Source organism: Ranitomeya variabilis, chromosome 6, assembly GCF_051348905.1.
Source record: "Ranitomeya variabilis isolate aRanVar5 chromosome 6, aRanVar5.hap1, whole genome shotgun sequence".
NCBI classification, from domain to species: Eukaryota; Metazoa; Chordata; class Amphibia; order Anura; family Dendrobatidae; genus Ranitomeya; species Ranitomeya variabilis.
In genome coordinates, this window is record NC_135237.1 from 77,288,759 (window position 1) to 77,307,590 (window position 18,832).

At 45.4% G+C, this 18,832-nt stretch overlaps 1 long non-coding RNA gene across 2 annotated transcripts in view; it reads right to left on the reverse strand.

The window, feature by feature from the left end:
- Window positions 1–18,611, reverse strand: part of LOC143783455 (uncharacterized) — a 58,967-nt gene extending 40,356 nt beyond the window's left edge. For both annotated transcript variants that reach the window (XR_013217181.1, XR_013217182.1), the window contains exon 1: window positions 18,316–18,611. This is a non-coding gene — a long non-coding RNA (uncharacterized LOC143783455). The remainder of the gene's footprint in view (window positions 1–18,315) is intronic.
- Window positions 18,612–18,832: the final 221 nt, after the last annotated feature.

Below are 18,832 nucleotides of genomic sequence, written 5' to 3' on the forward strand. Positions count from 1 at the left end.
TGAACGGGGTCTCAGAGATAGAAACAATTTACAATTATTCCTAAAATTCCTAAACTTAAATCGGTCTCCAGAAAACAGTTCAGGAATAGGTATTTTAGGTTCAGACATTGGACTACTGGTAACAAAATCTTGTATGCCCTGCACACGAGCAGCAAGCTGGTCTACACTTGTAATCAAGGTCTGGACATTCATGTCTGCAGCAAGCACAAGCCACTCAGAGGTAAAGGGGAGGAAGAGAGGAAAAAAAAAAAAAACTCAGAATTTCCTTTCTTATTATCCCACTTCTGCAATGCATTAAACATTCAATGTTGGGCCTGGCATACTGTTATGACCCCAATGGCAGAGGGTCTCAGAAATAATTACTAAGTCTGCAAACACAAAAAACCAGCTCATAGGGCAGTGGTAACTGAGCTGACCATATATCTAATCCTAGCACCACAAATAGCAGCAGCCGGGGAACGTGCCTACGTTGGTTCTAGACGTCTCGCGCCAGCCGGAGAACTAACTAACCCTAGAAGGGAAAAGAAAGACCTTTCTTGCCTCCAGAGAAAAGACCCCAAAAGTTGGATACAAGCCCCCAACAAATAATAACGGTGAGGTAAGAGGAAAAGACAAACGTAAGAATGAGCTAGGTATTTAGCAAAGAGAGGCCCACTAGCTAATAGCAGAATAAGTAAGATGACTTATATGGTCAGCAAAAACCCTATCAAAATATCCACGCTGGATATTCAAGAACCCCCGAACCGTCTAACGGCCCGGGGGGAGAACACCAGCCCCCTAGAGCTTCCAGCAAAGTCAGGAATCACATTTAGTACAAGCTGGACAAAAATAAGAGCAAAGCAAATAACCAAAAAACAAAGAAGCAGGACTTAGCTTAATTTAGCACGAACCAAGACCAGCAGACAGGAGCAAACAGAAAGGATCTGATTACAACAATGCCAGGCACTGGACTAAGGATCCAGGAAGCTTATATAGCAACACCCCTGGACTAACGACCCAGGTGGGTGCCAAACTGAGGAAAGACAATCCCAGAGTAAAATCACAAGTAACCACAAGAGGGAGCCAAAAAGTCTAATTCACAACATATTGCTATGTAAAGAGACATAGAGACCTGCCACCCTCTATGCCTCTGCAGCAGAGGCGTAGCATAGAGGGTGGCAGGTCTCTATGTCTCTTTGATCCTTTGATAGGTTGCACCATGTAGTACTTTTTTTTAAAAAAAATCTTTTTTGGTGATGTCATTTTTGATATTTTACTTTACTTACTTTACTTACAACACATTAAAAATTATGTTTTAAAATTCCTGCTTATGCTATGTTCTCAGACTTTTGGTAGGATCTTTTGATACATTCTGAATTGTATAGTGCTTTTTTTGCATATTTAATTTCCCAGAGGAGCATTGCATGGCTTATAAGCCTCCTCACATTGACATGCCAAGCCAAAGATTTCCATTTTTTACAGGTACATTGCAGCTCTAAATAGAAGAAAATGTATTTAGTCTTGCAAATACTGTTTGTGAAGAATAGAAGAATATTGGATAAATAATTTCATGCCAAACATTTGTTATTTGGCCTGGGATTATGAAACCTCCTTTCGTTTGTTCAACAGGGACTCAGCAAGAAGGCCAATATTCTTAAAGCCTCATGGAGAAAGCTGGTGTGGCGCCCCAGGGTCCTGGTTGTCACAGTAATGTCGCTTTCCTCACGGGGAGAGTGATGTTATATTTGGAGGCAAGAAAGGATAACTGTCGCCAGGTACCACAAACATGCAACACATTCACACTCCAGGCCACCAGGGGAAGCTTTTGATCCTATTTACTAGGTGACTCCCCATATATATATATAACTGGTAGTCGGCAGGGAAAGTCAATCAGTTCCAGACAGCCGTCTGAGGAGGATATAGGGTTCACGGAGCTGTGCATGCTCTAAGAGCTGCAGCTCCCAGGAAAGAGACAAATAGGAAGCCGAATACGTTGCAGTGAGCGTGCAGGAAAGCAAAGCACGGGAGAGGAGACCAGAGGGGGACCAGCCCCGAGCAGACTGCCTCCTTCTGAGGTGCAGATAACCGGTAGCCGGAACACAGAGGTAGTAAGGACCTCTATGTCTTACTTCAGAGACTGGCTATCGTTATCTGTCCGCACTTACACCCAGGAGGCACGGTGACACCACACAGAGCTGGGTTATCTAAGAGAGCCAATAAACAGGCTCAAGTCACCAGTCATACGGGTTTTGTCCTATCCTATACGGGGGACAGAGAGAGAGACACCACATCTGTGAGGACCTTACGAGAGGCTTAGCAGTAAGGGACTACACCACTGCAGCGCAAGGGAAGGCTATTGATTTCCACCTGGACAAGGGGTCTCTGGACTTGCCTCCAAACCGGCCAGACCCTACCTGCCCTGTGATCTGGTGCTCTGGACTGTGGCTGCTGAAACCAACAGTAAACAAGGTAAAGAGACTGCAATCCTGTGTCTTCGTTCTTCACTGCACCTCTCACCATTCTACTATCTACAAACTGGGAAGCCCTGGGGATATACTTCACCTGTGGGAAGGTATACCATCTAGCTGCCATAACATCATCCCAGCGGACCCCTTAAAGCAGCGTCGGTCACCCTGACCGAATGCCACAGGTGGCGTCACAAACATAAACTCTATTCCCTTTAAAACATTTCCCCTTTACATGGGCGCCCTGGGCCACAGACTGGGTCACAGCCACCTTGACATCCCCCTGTGAACACTGGACCTGGCAACGTATTCTGCTTTCTGATATGTCTTCTTCCAGGAGCTGTAGCACTTCAGGCTCCTCTGCTTTCTTTCCCTCGGTCTCTCTGACAGGAATTGAACCCTTTCCCTCCAGATCAGGATGTTCTTATAGGGGAGTTCACCTTAAACAGGCTTAGAGCTCCCCCTTCTGGTCTGGAGTGTGAACATGTTGCATGCATTGTGTTACCTGACAAAAAGTTCTCATTCGTTGCCTCCAAACGTAACATCACTCTCCCCGTGAGGAAAGCAACATTACTGTGACGACCAGGACCCTTGGGCGCCACACATGTGTCTGCACAAACGGTTAGAAACCGACTCCATGAGGATGGTCTGAGAGCCTGACGCCCACAGATGGGGGTTATGCTCACAGCCCAACACCATGCAGGACGCTTGGCATTTGCCACAGAACACCAGGATTTGCAATTTCGCCACTGGGGCCCTGTGCTCTTCACAGATGAAAGTAGGTTCACACTAAGCAGATGTGACAGATGTGACAGAGTCTGGAGACGCCGTGGAGAGCGATCTGCTGCCTGCATCATCCCTCAGCATGATCGGTTTGGCAGTGGGTCAGTAATGGTATGGGGTGGCATTTCTTTGGAGGGCCGCAGAGCCCTTCATGTGCTCCCCAGAGGTAGCCTAACTGCCATTAGGTACCGAGATGAGATCCTCAAACCCCTTGTGAGACCATATACTGGTGCGGTTGGCCCTGGGTTCCTCCTAATGCAGGACAATGCCAGACCTCATGTGACTGTAGTGTGTCAGCGGTTCCTGCAAGATGAAGGCATTGAAGCTATGGACTGGCCCGCCCGTTCCCCAGACCTGAATACGATTGAGCACATCTGGGACATCATGTCTCCATCCACCAACGTCACGTTGCACCACAGACTGTCCAGGAGTTGGTGGATGCTTTAGTCCAGGTCTGGGAGGAGATCCCTCAGGAGACCATCCGCCGCCTCATCAGGAGCATGCCCAGGCGTTATACAGTAGGGAGGTCATACAGGCACGTGGAGGTCACACACACTACTGAGCATCTTTTCCTTGTCATGAGGCATTTCCACTGAAGTTGGATCAGCCTGTAATTTGATTTTCCACTTTGATTTTGAGTATAATTCCAAATCCAGACTTCCATAGGATATTCATTTTGATTTACATTGATAACTGTTATGTTTTATTGTTCTGAACACATTCCACTATGCAATGAATACAAATTTGCAACTGGAATATTTCATTCAGAGAAGCTCAGCACACGAAACGCGCGTCGGGGTTATTTGATTGGCATCCCCAGCAGGAAACCACACATGGGTAAGCATAACCCACGGCACTTTACCTAGATAGATTTTTATTTTATGGGCTTAGTGCAATAGGGGTGGGTCACAATAGGATATGGCACATTTGCCTTTATTTCTATTTGCTATTAGCTATTAGCTTAGAATCCAAGTACCCCCTCCTATTTCTTTATAGTGAGTGCACACCTTTTCCGTCCCATATAATCGAGTACTCATGTGCTGTTTTGGGCTGCACCCTCACATTTGTTAAATGTGTGTGTTTTTATGCTGTAGGTGTCTATTATTCATCTATCGATCCTCATCATTTATACTGTTTGACATTGGTGTTTTACTTATCTCTTGTATCACATTAATAAAGTTTATACACTTTATATGAAATTGATGACGTTATGTCTATTTATGGGGCATTATGCTCTTGGCAAGCTTATAGGATTATAGAGATATCTAGTATGTGGTATTTTAGTGTTCCCTTTATTTTTTTGAGCAGTGTATATATTTGGAGTGTGGAAGGAAACCCAGAGGAAGCCCATGCAAACACGGGGAGAACATACAAACTCTTTGCAGATGTTTTCTTTGGTGGGATCCAGTGCTAATCACTGAGCCATCTTGATGCCATGGACTTCTCTTTGAAAGAGCTCCATGTGCAAATGAACAGTTTTGGGTGTCAATTTCTGCTGATAGATTCAATTTAAAGGAACACTTCAAGCAAAATTGAAACATTTAAAGTGACCCTTCACCTTAGTACCATAAGACTCTGTTCACACGCAGCGGCCATGCTGCAGGTTTTAACCTCAGCAACCCTGTACCATTGTGGTTAAGTTATTGTGCTGGGAACCAGTGTGAAGCTCGAACTGGTGGCACAGGACTACTGCATTTAAAAGCGTCAATATGAATGAGCCTAAAGGCCCCGTCTCACATAGCGAGATCGCTAGCGAGATCGCTGCTGAGTCACAAGTTTTGTGACGCAACAGCGACCTCCATAGCGATCTCGCTATGTGTGACACGTACCAGCGATCAGGCCCCTGCTGCGAGATCGCTGGTCGTGTCAGAATGGCCTGGACCTTTTTTTGGTCGTTGAGGCCCCGCTGACATCGCTGAATCGGTGTGTGTGACACCGATCCAGCGATGTCTTCACTGGTAACCAGGGTAAACATCGGGTTACTAAGCGCAGGGCCGCGCTTAGTAACCCGATGTTTACCCTGGTTACCAAAAAAAACAAACAGTACATACTCGCCTTTCGGTGTCCCTTGCCGTCTGCTTCCTGCTCTCACTGACTCCCGGCCGTACAGTGAGAAGTGAGAGCACAGCAGTGACGTCACTGCTGCGCTCTCGCTGTACGGCCGGATCTCAGTCAGAGCAGGAAGCAGACGGCAAGGGACACCGAAAGGCGAGTATGTACTGTTTGTTTTTTTTGGTAACCAGGGTAAACATCGGGTTACTAAGCGCGGCCCTGCGCTTAGTAACCCGATGTTTACCCTGGTTACCCGGGTGCTGCAGGGGGACTTCGGCATCGTTGAAGACAGTTTCAACGATGCCGAAGTCGTTCCCCTGATCGTTGGTCGCTGGGGAGAGCTGTCTGTGTGACAGCTCCCCAGCGACCACACAGCGACTTACCAACGATCACGGCCAGGTCGTATCGCTGGTCGTGATCGTTGGTAAATCGCTTAGTGAGACGGGGCCTTAAGCCTAAGTTCACGCTGGGAGTATTTGCTGCTTTTTTTTCTGCAGCAAAACCTGAGTGCTTGACAGGAAAGAAGCTGCGGCAAAAACGCAGGTTTTGTTGCATTTTTTTTGCTTGTTTATGGTGCGGTTTTTTTTCCATTCAATTCAATGTGTGATAAATGCTGAAAAAAAAAAACACTGAAAGAAGTGACATGCTCTATGTCCAAAAAAAAACAAGCAATGCACAAAATACTGATAAAAAAAACAAGCTGTGTGCACAAGATTTTTGAAATCTCATAGACATAGCTGGTACTGTAAAAGCAGCTGAAAATTAGCATAAAAAAGACACAAAAATGCCCTGTGTGAACTTAGACTTAGTGTCATTTGCAGCAGGAACTAGATAGGACATTTTCACAGAATAAAATCTGTCTTTCCTCATTACATGATATGTATTAATTATCCTATGGACTAGTAATGGCCCAGTCTCAATATTTGAGCTCTACTACAGACTTCAGGTTTTTCTACTTTTTTTTTTTTTTTTAATAACTGCCTAGAAGAAAAGCATAGAGACAGCTTCTGGAAATGTGCCATGTTGTAGAGATGTATAGCGTCTGTCACTTGAAACTGAAAACACAGTCTATTAATTCATAAGCAGGTGTTATAACCACAGACTGTAACTTCCTTCTGCAGCTGAGTAGGAGTCTGTTATCTGCAATGTCGGCAGAATAATAATATCTCTTTTTTTTTTTCTGTGGAAAAGATCAGCCCTGGAGACAGCTCGGTAGATTTGCCCTTTATGTTTTAAATGACTGACAAACAAATACAGTTCGATACCTCAATATACTAAAAAATTAGCCATGGTAAGTCGGGATGACGGACCTTGTGCCCTGGATTCTGCGTGCCAGGGAGCAGTGCCAGCAAGCCAGTCTGCTTGGCCAGGTACAAAGAGTGCAGACGAGGACAAGGATCTGGAAAGGAAACCCCAGCTACGTCTGTGACATCCATGATTCATCATTTGCACTTTTTCTTTTTTTTTTTTTCTTGCAGTATTCGTTTAATTCTTCAAAATATTCCACACGGTTCATGTAATGTCAAAATGGTCTTTATACTTTTTTTGCTACTTTTTAGTGCAAGAAGCTATACGTGTTGCAAAAACTGCACAAAAATTCCTGTTGTACATAAAATCACTTGGGGGAGATGGGGGTGGGGGCTGGAGTGCAAATATATTATATTATGATTTATTACTAAATCGCCATTTATTCCATGCCGCTTTACATGTGACAATTTTACAACTTTATGAAAAGTTGCAAGTAATGAATCAGGTGGAAACATCTGGAAAACCTAAACCCTACCCACAATGACAAACTATAAAAAAAACCTCTAACAAACAAACACCTAAAAAAGTGACTTTAAAACATAAATGTTCAAAAGGTTAATATGGCTCAAATAAAAAAAACAGGCAAAAAATGTACAAAACAAAACCAAAAAACGCACAAAGGCAATGATGAATTGGGCCCATAGTATGACTATATGGAGCCCCTTGAATGAGGGAACTGTGTAGGTAAGCACCCCATAACATAATGTCAGTACCTTCTCACTCTATTGAGACACCACAGATTTACAATAACATGCGGGAGAATGGAGCATGGAGAATCTGGACTTTTTAGGATGTAATCGTAGCAGTGGTGAACACAGAAGAGAGTGGGCACCAGTGCCAGAACAATGCGTGGTCCAATAGATAACCAAAATGCAGACGTCCATCTTCTTTGGAGGTGGAAGTGGTCCTCTTACCTCTTGGGCCCCTGCGCGGCTGCACATATTGCACCAATAAATCCACCCCTAAATTGCAGTATGCCCATGTTATTGTAGGCATGATGCTATTTCTAAGGCCACGTTCACACGTTCAGTATTTGGTCAGTATTTTACATCAGTATTTCTAAGCCAAAATCAGGAGTGGGTGATAAATACAGAAGTGGTGACGTATTTCTATTAGACTCAAAACATTAGAGTGCTGCTTTCGGCATGCATGCCACAGGTACGCCATTAATGCACTGGGGCATTGTTATTGTCTCGACAATATATTACCCTGACTTAATTGGCTGAACTGCACATATATACTATATCAATGGAAGAGCTGTCAGTTTTGTTATTAGTTGCTCATTTCTGGGTAAACCAAGGTTTGGACAGGTAGTAATGTAATCAGCGAATACCGGTGGATGGACAATTGAATGATTTTATTAGCTGTGGCTTCTGCAGTGCTGTACGCATTACTCCTAGTTACCAGTGGGATTTGACATCTATCTTCCTTTCTAGACACATAGACACAATCTCATGCATGTTAGCATTACATTTCTGCCATTGATGGTGTGATGTCAATGGGGATACACCATACAGAACCCGTGGAAATCGGTTGAGTATATAGAATGAGATTGTCACCGGATTGGATGAGATTTCAATGCAGAAAATGGTACCTGATCTGCAGGCAGGATGTTATAGAGCTGTAGGAGCTGACCAGGCTGATAGATGTTTTTTTGGGAAATGTTTCCCTAAATATTGTATTTTATTCATTGAAATTCCTGGTCTCTATACGCATAGTCCAGTGGGTGGTTCTACTAGTGACTGACAAACTTCCCAGTATGACTGTCAATTTCTGTGCAGAACCACCCACTAGACCCATATACGTACAAACACCAGGGATTTCAATAAATAAAATGCAAGTTATACTGAATCATTTCAACAAACCCATAAATCATTCTACTCAGCTTCTCCTTCTTTATAACCATCAGTCCACAGATCGGGTTGCATATACAGCATAACAAGTTCCCTTTAAATCAAACATATGTGAACACATACTAGGACCACCTTTATGGGAAGCCAAATAACCTATTTGTATGTTCTTTTTAAATAACCCCAACATTTAAATAATGACCAAGGCAAGGACACCTTTAATACAAAATGTCTACAATTTTGATGGACTATCTTTGAATCTGTGAGTGACTGGTAATTCTGGGTAATGTACAGTACATTGCAGACCTATTTGTTGAGTGGTTTTCCAGCTGGAGACATGGCAACCCACCAATTATAGCACTCAGAATTCTGCACTGCTCCACCAGCCTCTGTAATATTATGGCCATTCTTGCTTTTTTTTTGCATAGCCTTTGACTATTATGCTAACTAGTGCTTAAATAAATACGTTTTCCCAATGAGATGATATTGAGAGCACTCTCACACTAACGTATAACACTATCACATCCAATGAGATGCTTTATCAGATAGCACTCGGATCCATGTTATACTATGGGGATGTGCAGATCTGTGATTTTTTTTTTCTACATACTGAATCGGTCTGCGGAAAAAATCACAGCCCTGTTGTGAGTGGCTCCAGAATTCGAATCACGCGCATCCATGAAAGTCTACAGGTGCTTGTGAAACATTCGAGTGCAGTCGGACATCCGCGGACTCAGACAATGGAGAAGATGGAGAAATTAAGTTCTCCATCTTCTTGGCACCTGTGATACGATTCTAGCATGCAAGAGAATTGGATCACAGTAAGGCCTCTTTCACACGTCAGTGTCTCCGGTACGTGTACTGACAGTTTTCTCACGCCTCTCAGTGTCTCTGCTGGATGGAAGGGTGTATGGTCACATCATGTAACCATGCAGCCTGGCATCTAGATGTAGCAGCGCTAGACCCATCATGGGACAAATGCATTATCATCATCTCTGTGGAAAGTTGAGGAATATTGTTGTTTTTTTCTAAATTCTTTTGCAGAAGACAAGAGCATCGGTGGAATGGGTGAGGTTGTAAGTATGGTTTAATTAAGGCTACTTTCACACATCAGTTTTTTGGTTTGAGGCAGAATCCGGCAAATTTTTTAAAAAACGGATCCGTCGCAAATAGTGAAAAACTGATGTGCCGGATCCATTTTTCTGCTGGATCCGGTTTTTGTTTTTTAACCCGGGGATGAGAGAGAGAGAGAGAGAGAGAGAGAGAGAGAGAGAGAGAGAGAGAGAGAGAGAGAGAAAGTGTGCACGATTTGAATGAAAAACTGCATCCGGAGGCCGGATTCTTCGTTTCACATGTCCGTTTCATACGTTTTGCCAGCTCCGTCACTGTGCATTTTTTTGCCGGACAAAAAAACGTTCCTCTGGACGTTTTCTCCATCCGCCGGAAACGACTATTTGGACGGCTCTGGAAAAAAATGGATGAAACGTCTGACCATCAGGCGCAATCCGGCGTTAATACAACTCTATGAGAAAAAAACGGATTTGGCGTAAAAAAAATGGATCCGTTTTTTTCAAAACTTGCCGGATTGTGCCTGAAGCAAAAAACCTGATGTGTGAAAGTAGCCTAAGATTTATTAAAGGAGTCTGTGTCATTCTTTCAATTAAAGGACTTTTTTCTGAATGTTTGTGTTTTTATTCGATATGACTATGGGGTTAGTAATGGGGTGTCTTATGGACAGCTCTCCATTACTAACCTCAAGGCTTGATGTTTCCTGACAATATAAAGGACACATCAACCCCCTCAACTATCACACCACTTGCCACCACCTCCGGCGCAAGTGGGAAGTGTGAGGCCAAGTGCCAGTATTGGCACATCTTATAGATGTGCCTTTTGTGGGGCGGCTGAGAGCTGATGTTTTTAGCCTGGTGGGGCAGTATCCACGGCCCATTCATAGGCTATTAATATCAGCCCACAACATTTTTTTCATAAAAATAAATCTTTTATTAATTAAATACATGTACAGTAAGCTGCACACACACTATACAAATTGTATATGTCCCTGTCATCTGTATATCTATCTATTCTATGTGTATACACTGTTTGTAATTCATTTATTCTATGCTGTCGACTCCTACTGTGATTTTACACTACGCGGCTGCTGAATTGCCAGCTTTTCTTCTATCTATGTAATATACAGCTCTGGCAAAAATTAAGAGACCACTGCAAAATGTTCAGGCTGTCTGATTTTTCTCTTTATAGGTATATTTTTGAGTAAAATGTAAATTGTTCATTTATTCTATAAACTTCTGACAACATATCTCCGAATTTCCAAGCGAAACATTTTGTATTTTTTTTTCTGAAAAAGAAAAATGGTCAAAATTGAAAAAAAAACCAGTGCTTTCAGACCTCAAATAATGCAAAGAAAACAAGTTCATAATCATTTAGAAACAACAATACTAATGTTTTAACTTAAGAAGAGTTCAGAAATCAATATTTTGTGGAATAACCATGATTTTTAATTACAGCTTTCATGCGTCTTGGCATGCTTTCCACCAGTCTTTCACACTGCTCCTGGCGCAAAAATGTAAGCAGTTCTTCTTTGTTTGATGGCTTGTGACTATCCATCATCCTCTTGATTACATTCCAGAGGTTTTCAATGGGGTTCAGGTCTGGAGATTGGGCTGCGCATGACAGGGTTTTGATGTGGTGGTCTCTTCATTTTTGCCAGAGCTGGATATACATATATATATGTGTGTGTGTCACTGACATCTATATATGTATTCTATGTGTATATATCTATTCTATTTATTCTATTCTAACCTGTCACTCTGTGATCTTACTGTATGCGGCAGATGAATTACTGGCTTTTCAAAGGACATTGGTGCATAAAAATTGGACAGCCCTCGCATGGTGTGAGTGCTGTTTGATTTTTTTCTCACACCCATAGGCTTGCATTGGCGAGCCTCGGTGCCAATGGCAGCATGTTACACGCACGCTGAATACGCCTGGGAAAATAAATGCTGATGTGAGCTGCCCCATAGGTTGACACTGGGCCGAGTGCTTTGCGATGTTTTTGCGGCGCCCCCACCGCCGCAGGGCCGAGGGGTACCCGGTACCGGGCCTCTGAGTCTCTGCTCTGGGGTTGTCACGGCGGCTAGGCCCCGGTCCGTGACCCTGCCGTGGGGCGCTCAGTGAATAACAGGTGTGGATGATGGTGGTGACGCTGTAGTGGTGCAGTGCGGTAAATAACGAGGACACCAGGTTGCAGTCTCTTTACCTCTTTACTGAAGATCTCTGAGTCCTCAGTCCGGAACACGGTTCACCAGGCTACGCAAGTCCGGCCGGTCCAATGGCACCTCCAGAGTTCTCTTCACAGGTGGAAATCGGTGCCTTCCTTGTTGTGTATCCGCTTTTTGGGCTCCCCTGGTGGTTGCTGGTGGTACTGGTGACTTGTTTGCACTTTGCTTCTTCTGTTCACCTGCTTCCATCAGTGTTTGGGAGTTTCCTATTTAGCCTTGCTCTCCAGTCATTTCCTTGCCGGTCATCATTGTAACCAGAGCCTTCGGTTGCATGTTCCTGCTACTAGTCTGCTGATCAGCTAAGTGGACTTTGTCCTTTTGTTTTGTACCTTTTGTCCAGTTTGCAGTTTTTGTAATTCTCTGTAGCTGGAAGCTCTTGCGGGCTGAAATTGCCACTCCTGTGTCATGAGTTGACACAGGAGTCTTAAAGTAATTTCAGGATGGTTTTTGAAAGGGTTTTTAGTTGACCGTGAAGTCCTCTTTTGTATCCTTCTGCTATCTAGTAAGTGGACCTCTCTTTGCTAAATCTACTTTCATACTGTGTATGTCTTTTCCTCTTAATTCACCGTTATTACATGTGGGGGGCTGCTATCATCTTTTGGGGTATTTCCCTAGAGGTAAGCCAGGTCTGTTTCTTCCTCTACCAGGCGTAGTTAGTCCTCCGGCTGGCGCGTGGCATATAGGAAGCCGTAGGTATGCTCCCTGGCTACTGTTAGTTGTGTGGTAGATTTAGCTCACGGTCAACTCGAGTTTCCATCACCCGAGAGCTCGTTCGTTACTTATATGTTTCTTACGTTCCCTTGCCATTGGAAACCATGACACTTCCTACTAGCGCTATGTGTTGTGGTCCTTCCCTGCTGTGCTTACGGAAAGTCCCTCACAACTGTTGTGTCTGTTTCTTAAGTTCCCTCACAACTCAATTAGATGATGTTCTGCTAATCCTCCGTCCTGGTGTTCTGGTTGGGACGGCACCCGTTTGACGGGTAGGCTCGGAGCTCTTCCGGGACCCTAGAGTCGCCCCTCTCCACAAGTTGCCCCCCAAGACTGCATAGGTGATATGTGTTAGACAGCCCGCCTTAAACTGACTGTCCTGCCGCTGTTTGGAGTATTGCTTGAAGCTGAATGTTATTCTACTCCCTCGGCGTTCCGGCCACCGGTAGTGCGCCTCAGTAGGATGTTGCTTCGGTCTTACAGCACGACTCCTACTGGTATTTCTCCTTTGCGTGATCTCGTTTCTCACTCAGCACAATCTATCTCTCTTCTAATCCTTTCTTGGGCACCGCCGCTACCCGGAGCAGGCACGGTCCCGTTACGTTCGTTCTTGTTGCCAAGCCCCTGTAAGGATCCCACCCCTGACAGAGACCCTACTGTATCTTCCCCTACAACACCCTCTTCCACAAGGTGTTGCCTGGTTCCAACCCAGTCAGCTTTCTGATCTAACTTCCTGCCTGACCCCCAGTTTACCCACTATGGTGGGGAGTGGCCTAATGAATAGCACCCTTAGCTCCCCCCGGAGGCCCAGCTGTGAAATGTATTGGTGTCTGTGATACCTGATCAGATGAACCCCTTCAGTGCCATCAGACGCACCATAGCTCCCCATAGTGGCGGAGCCACAGTACTGCAACGACCAGGACTCTGGGGCGCTGCACTCCCCCCTGGTTAAACACAGTACTCCGGGACTGGGAAGAAAACAACAATACAAGTTAGCAAAAAGACATACAATTTTGTTGAGTGCAATAACAATAAGTATACTTGAACAGGCTTCCCTTTATGGGAGGTAAGGACACTTGAACGTTACAAACATGGTTAAATTTCATAGCAACATGCTATAAATAACTCTTCTTACCCAACCGGGTATTCTACTAAGTGCAAAATTGTTGAACAATAATTTAACATTGCCTTTAAGGACATACACTCCGAATCCACTAAAGACCTTCCTATAATCACATTATAAGGTAATTTAACTTTTTCATTCTCCTTCTTTAAATCTGCAGGACCGCCTGTCCTATCGGCACCAGACCTTCTGCCTCTCCTTTCGGTTACAGGACCGCCCCGTTCAGCCAGGGCCTACTGCCTTTTCAACTACTATACACAGTATAGAACATAACATTACTTTCAGTTTAAGAGCACTGAGCCGTCTCTACATGGCTCCTATGAGGACTCAGGGTTTACCTTCTATCCTAACTATCTATCAACATTATCAAAACATTTTCTGTTGAACATTAAGCCTTCTCATTATCTTTCTTTCTATCATGCATGCTGGACACCACGTCTATCCCTACGGGCCCACTGCATCCTTCTTCTATCTTTCATCTTTTTCTTCTCAGAGAACATCATCAGTATTTCTTCACAATTTAACTAGTCAAATACATATAACTCACTCATGTAAACATTATCATCACTTTCTTTGGTCAAGACATTATTGCTTCCTATCTTAAAGCAATATCACGGTTTAAGCGTAACAGATGAACATCCCCTTTAAGAGGGGACCAAGTCTCTATGAGGTAGCACGCCTTCTCAAGCTACCAGTCCATACTCAGCAAAGGTTCCAGTGTGGTATCTTTACAAAGAGTCCTTCTTTAAGTAAAACCAGTAGGGGGCGCCTTTAATAAGGTGCAAACTATATACAAGAAGTTCGGATCATGCACTGTTCATGATTTCAGCAGTTCTGGAAACTTTGTGCAAAAACTTGGAAAGATCAAACAAAAGCAAAACAATAGGGATCCCAGGTCCACAGAAGGATCCCCTTAAGAGTTAACCCTGGACGGGTTCAGCAGCAAAAATCAGGAAACAAACAGTTAAGAACTATGTACATCTTTAAAGCATTATGCTTACTCGTTCTTCGGGGAAGAAGGTGGTTTCCTCCCGGGCCTCACCAGACCAACGGGTCGTCCGGCTGGTTCAAGGATCGGGTCCCGCCCCAACAACGACAGGATCCCTCGCCGGGATGTTCTTTTCACCGAAGCTCCGGCACGCCCCCAAGGTACATGGTGAGTCCGGGTGCTCCGCTGTTCTTCAGGGCCAGGTTCAGCGGCTTTTTCAGTAGGAGACTTATCCTCCGGTGTTCGGGCAGTGGCTTGTAGTGCGACGCACCGCTGGACGCCCCGCGCCATCCAGCCAGCCTCTCCCGTGGCTCTCCTCCATCTGGTATAAGTTACCGCGTCACCTGGCTCCAGGTCGCGAGGGAATCTTCCTTCGCAGGGCTCCACCTCCTCCCGGTCCACATGGACTTGTAGCGGCTCTCCAATCTCTTGTATAACCCCGCGTCCATATTGAGGGTTGAAGGAGACCACTACACCCCAGTGGGACAAGGGGAGCTCCGCAACGGTGGTTAGATCCACCTGGGTTGCCGGTTGTGGTCGGGCTCGCCATGCAGCCATCAAGCGCCGCAGGTGTTCGGCCTCAGGCATGAGCTTCAGGCCCTGTATCTGCAGCGCACTTTCAGCCGCGACCGGGTTGGGAGGAGCAGGGGACACTGGAGACAAGCAGACCTCCGTGGGCTGGCCCAGCTGAGCGATCACGCGGGCATCGGCCTCCAGGCGGGCAGCGATCCGCCGGGCTTCGGCCGCGGCCATACACTCTTCCGACGGCGGCCGGGGAGGTCGGCCCATCGTTGGCTCTGTAAGGGTCAGCTCTCGCAGTGACGGCGTACCCTGGGCCACCTCGGGCTGTCCAGCCTCTCTCCGGGTTCGACCATTCCCGTGCGGTGCTTCCGGCGTCGCCATCTTTATCTCCTCTCCAATGCCTTCTTCCCGCGGTCTCTTTCGTGGGCGGCCCCGTCTCCATGGTCTCCACCCTCCATAATAGGATCAGGAGGCGGACCTCAGCTGCTGACGGACACGTCCTCAGGACACAGAAATATTTAGACTGGGCGGCCATTGCTGTTCGCGCTCTCCAGCTTGCCTACGCCCACTTCACGCCCCTCCTCTTCTCCTGCGCTCTCCTCAGCGCTGCAATGGCGGCGGATTTTTGGCGGTAAATGGCGCAGCACACAGTCTCTCAATAAAGTACAGTAAATCACAGTTCCTAGGCACACATGACCTGATTCTTCAGGCTTAAGTAGATCCTTTTCGTGACGCCAAGTTGCGGCGCCCCCACCGCCGCAGGGCCGAGGGGTACCCGGTACCGGGCCTCTGAGTCTCTGCTCTGGGGTTGTCACGGCGGCTAGGCCCCGGTCCGTGACCCTGCCGTGGGGCGCTCAGTGAATAACAGGTGTGGATGATGGTGGTGACGCTGTAGTGGTGCAGTGCGGTAAATAACGAGGACACCAGGTTGCAGTCTCTTTACCTCTTTACTGAAGATCTCTGAGTCCTCAGTCCGGAACACGGTTCACCAGGCTACGCAAGTCCGGCCGGTCCAATGGCACCTCCAGAGTTCTCTTCACAGGTGGAAATCGGTGCCTTCCTACTAGCGCTATGTGTTGTGGTCCTTCCCTGCTGTGCTTACGGAAAGTCCCTCACAACTGTTGTGTCTGTTTCTTAAGTTCCCTCACAACTCAATTAGATGATGTTCTGCTAATCCTCCGTCCCTCCCTGGTGTTCTGGTTGGGACGGCACCCGTTTGACGGGTAGGCTCGGAGCTCTTCCGGGACCCTAGAGTCGCCCCTCTCCACAAGTTGCCCCCCAAGACTGCATAGGTGATATGTGTTAGACAGCCCGCCTTAAACTGACTGTCCTGCCGCTGTTTGGAGTATTGCTTGAAGCTGAATGTTATTCTACTCCCTCGGCGTTCCGGCCACCGGTAGTGCGCCTCAGTAGGATGTTGCTTCGGTCTTACAGCACGACTCCTACTGGTATTTCTCCTTTGCGTGATCTCGTTTCTCACTCAGCACAATCTATCTCTCTTCTAATCCTTTCTTGGGCACCGCCGCTACCCGGAGCAGGCACGGTCCCGTTACGTTCGTTCTTGTTGCCAAGCCCCTGTCAGGATCCCACCCCTGACAGAGACCCTACCGTATCTTCCCCTACAACACCCTCTGCCACAAGGTGTTGCCTGGTTCCAACCCAGTCAGCTTTCTGATCTAACTTCCTGCCTGACCCCCAGTTTACCCACTATGGTGGGGAGTGGCCTAATGAATAGCACCCTTAGCTCCCCCCGGAGGCCCAGCTGTGAAATGTATTGGTGTCTGTGATACCTGATCAGATGAACCCCTTCAGTGCCATCAGACGCACCATAGCTCCCCATAGTGGCGGAGCCACAGTACTGCAACGACCAGGACTCTGGGGCGCTGCACTTTCTCACATAGTACTTGGCCGTATTGTGATGATTGTGGTAGCAAGATAGAAATCATGTGAGTTAACGTTGTAAACATTAAAATGCATAAAATAAAATAGGAACTAAAAAACCCTAAAACATGGGACTGTGAATTTAGACATTGTACTTCCCTTTTCCCATAAATTAAAGCTGCATATTAAAAAAAACCACAAAAATTGAGCTTGGTTTATGTTGGTATCCATGTAACACATAAATGCATGTTGACATTGGCCATAAAGCATACAAAACCTACAAGAAGCAAAATGAGCAAAAATGCTGCTGTAACTAAATAAGTAAAAAGCAAAAGTGCATTTAAATAATACAGGGTTCTTAGTAATACTGTTTTTGATAAAAAATAAAAGCCATCCCACTGTCAACAAGGGGACCCTGATCGGGACGGTCCTGCGATGTCTAATATTAAAAACCTTACCATGTGTCAGAGTTGACCTCAGTGTGTAAATAAGGGCAACTGTGGGACGGCTTTTATGCTATTTTTGATCAAAAACAGTATTACTAAGAACCCTGTATTATTTAGATGCACTTTTGCTTTTATATATTTTATTTTATTTAGTTACAGCAGGGTTTTTGCTTATTTTGTTTCTTACAGGTTTTGTAAAGCTGCTTATTGTAAAAGCTTAAGATACTTGCAACAATTCATAACACTATCATCAGTATGGTCCATGCACACAGTAAATCTATGGGAAATCTTGGGGTCTATGGTTTTTCATATCATTGTCATAGGCCCTGATTCATCAATGTTTTTTCACCAGAAAACTGGCAGAAATTACATTGAACAATCACAAAATTTTGGTACAAAGCAAAAAAAGGTTTGCGACTTTTGTCATTTTCAGAACAGTTGCGCCCATCTTCGCCAATATGGGTGGAGCTAGGGCGCTACCGGGGCATGACGACACTGCTTGTCTAATTCATGACGAGCTGTGACAGTCCTTACTCCACAAATCTTACTTTAACACCACGCCTCCTCATCAGGACCAGCATGAAAAACCCCAGGCTTGATGAATCAGGGGGCCAATGTTGCGCCACTTATACATAAGTAAATCGGAGCTAGTTTACTGGCCTATTTTTATGGAACGATGAAAACTGATGGGAACACACCAATACTTAGGCAAAATATCCAAAATCAAAAGAAAAAAGGAGAAGAGCGGCACTGCATGTGTCTTAACGACTTCTCATAGGCTCTAGTCAAGGTGCATTTGTGCAGACTTCGGATGGACAAACCATACAGTGGTGACTTGGTGGTGCACCTCAATGAAAATGTGTCCATAAATATGTAGCAATGAAAAAGAAGAAAATGAGGGCACTCACCAATCTTTCGCGTTCTTAGTCCTTTATTGCAACACGATCCAGTTAAAACACATGGCCGGGGAAGAGAGAGAGCCGAAGCCCGTGTGAGCAGGCGAGAGACGACAGCTGTTTCGTGCTGTGCTTTGCGCTTCTACAGGTCAGCTTGTGCATAGGTGAAACAGTGGAAATGTAGTGCCGGCCATGACACCGCCCACCACTGTGTCCCCTCCCACAAACCAAACGATACATACATATACTTTAAAAAGCACACTTAAAACCATTAACACAACCTTAGTTGGTAACAAAACCTTTTGGCAGAGCAGACAATTGGAGACATTTAAAGTTATTCTAGGAACCACAGTTAATCTTTAGAAAGCATATAGGGTTAATCTTTAGAAAGCATAAAGGGTTAAACCCTCGCCGCTACCAACAGCGCACAAGACACTGCAGAATGCACAACTTCTGCCATAATATTCACAAAATTACCCCCCAACATCGGTATAAACGTCAGCAAAAAGCAAAGAAACAAAAAAAAAAA